Genomic DNA, 2490 nt, shown 5'->3' on the forward strand with positions numbered 1-2490 from the left:
TGCTGTTATCACGCAGCTCCTCTGTTCCATCCTTGTTGCAGCGCTAAAAAGCAATGAACTGAAGTGCCTGTGCACTAAATCATTTTTGACAAGTCAATTTCCTTTAATTCACCTCTTTAATGAAGATAAACAACTTTTGTGTTGTATGGAATTTGTAGCTTAAGTAAACAGGGCTGAAACCGATCTGCATAACAGCAACAAACTGAAAAGGGTTTTTCGGTGCTAAGCTTGTCAGTGACACTAATGCGTAGTGAATGGATGAGGGATACAGAGACAGAGAAATACTCTTTTTGAGGTCTGGAGGAAGTTTATCCAAAATCCCATCTCTCATGGACGAAGCCTTTTCACAGACCAGGGCTTTTTTGACTAAGGAGCAAAAGTTCAGAGCCCATCTTTCCAATTTGTGCTGTGATAGCAGACAGTGCTTTTATTTGAATGAGTTCCGACTGCAAATATGCACTCAGCTGACCTTGGATATAATTTCTCAAACAGATGATTCCAAAGCATTTGCTGAGTCTATAGAATTTTTATTTTAATAGAGAATGTTTTGAGAAATGGAAATATCAAACAGGCTTTGAAAATCATGATTTATATGAGGATTTGAGGATATTAGGGTGCACAAGTCATAAATGTATGAATCCACAAAAAATAACAACTTGCAATACATTGTAAATTATTTATTGTTGTTTTGTTATATATATTGCATCCTGTCGCTCAAAATACCTGTTTAATAATTTAATTAAAAAATTGAATAAATTGTTAGGAGTCAAGACACTCAAGCTCAGAGGATCATTTTACTTTGTTTCTTTAATCGTTTGGAGTCAGACTAGATGATTCAGTGATTTTTTTAACCTAAAAGTCACTCACTGTATCATTAAAGCAGTGAGGCTGTGTCCAAAATCACACACTCTCTGAGTAGGTACTTCTTTTGAATATGTACTCTTTCTTAGAGACTGTTAAAAAAGTACATAATATATAGTGTGAGTGTGTGTAGTATGAATGTAATCTGGACATACTACATTCATCAAGAAAAGGAAACAGTAAACAGTATTCAGCAGTATTCATCCTTAATAAAATACTGTAGGCTATTAATACTGAAACATTATATATAAAACCTACATTTCCAGCAAGATTCTGAAGTATCAACGGTAATAAAACAAATGTTTTCATTACAAATTGCAGAAATGCATAATACATCATATAATGAAAATGATAAAATGATTATCACATATTTCCAGCTATTTCAGTCCATGCACGTCGACATTATTTTATTTATTAACTGGGTTCTTTTGTGTTTTCTTTTCACGTCAACAAGACTAAACCTGTGACAGAACATTGCTGAGTAAGTCAAGAAGATCATGTGCCAGAAAAGCTGAGACTGGAGAAAGTGAGCAGTTCTCTTGCACCTGGTTGATTTTTGGCCTAGGAACTTTTCTTTTAGACTTTTCAGCAAGCTACAGCCCTCCTCTTAACCTGGAGAGGTGGAAAAACTTGTCTGTTTACAGAGAACAAATGCTGTCTTTTTCCTTACCGCAGGTGCAAGAATCATAGCTTTAAAGCAGCACTATGTAACTTTTGGCGCTCTAGCGGTTAAAGGCAGAGTAAGTGATTTCTGGTAAAAGTTACATAGTGCTGCTTTAAGAAACACCTCAGATGTGCTACGAATTAATCAAAGGAACTTTTGTCACAGTGTTACTTAGCCACCATGGTGCAATAAAGCAGAAAAACTGATGTCATGCCTTTATCTGACCATATTTGATTGTCGTGTTTTTCATTTCCTCTTTGCTGAATTGATTTTAGTAAACAAGTTTCTGTGATGAAAAGTTCTCTCTGCCTTCTTCAGTTTAAGTTGATGTCATGATTAGTCATCATCCATACCATGGATGTCATAATTTCCTAAACTAATCAAACTTAGAAATGTATTCAGCTTCTTTGCTGACAAATGTCCCATCATTCAGTAATACTGAAGTGAAGCTCATGAATGCACCTGGAATAAAAGGTTTTTTATTTCCCCATAATCTGATTTCAAGGGCATTCGCTCCTTTTCATTACCTAGTGCATCACCACTGGGGAATCATGTCAGCGTTCCTATTTACATCTCTCTGTAGAGAACACCACAACATGGAGATTGAATGGTTGCAGGGGTGAATTGTGGAAGTGAAACTCCTAGAAATCCATTGACTTGCCCCAGCATGGGACTCAGAGTTTTGTAATCGCAGTCTGCTGGCACAGAGGCCAGGATCCACTGCTGTGATTAGGGTTGCCAACTTCAGAAAAGGAAAATAAGGGACAATCGTGGTTTTTCATAGAAAAATAAGGGACATAATAAGGGATACACACACAGGCCTATTTTATATATATATATATATATATATATACACACACACGCGCAGGTATATCTTTTAGATTTGTAATGTTTTTTTTAATTGGAGTCTCTTATGCTCATCAATGCTGTATTTATTTGATCAAAAATACAGAAAAAACAGTAAT

Source organism: Sinocyclocheilus rhinocerous, unplaced genomic scaffold (assembly GCF_001515625.1).
Source record: "Sinocyclocheilus rhinocerous isolate Xijiao unplaced genomic scaffold, SAMN03320098_v1.1 scaffold534, whole genome shotgun sequence".
Classification (NCBI taxonomy): domain Eukaryota; kingdom Metazoa; phylum Chordata; class Actinopteri; order Cypriniformes; family Cyprinidae; genus Sinocyclocheilus; species Sinocyclocheilus rhinocerous.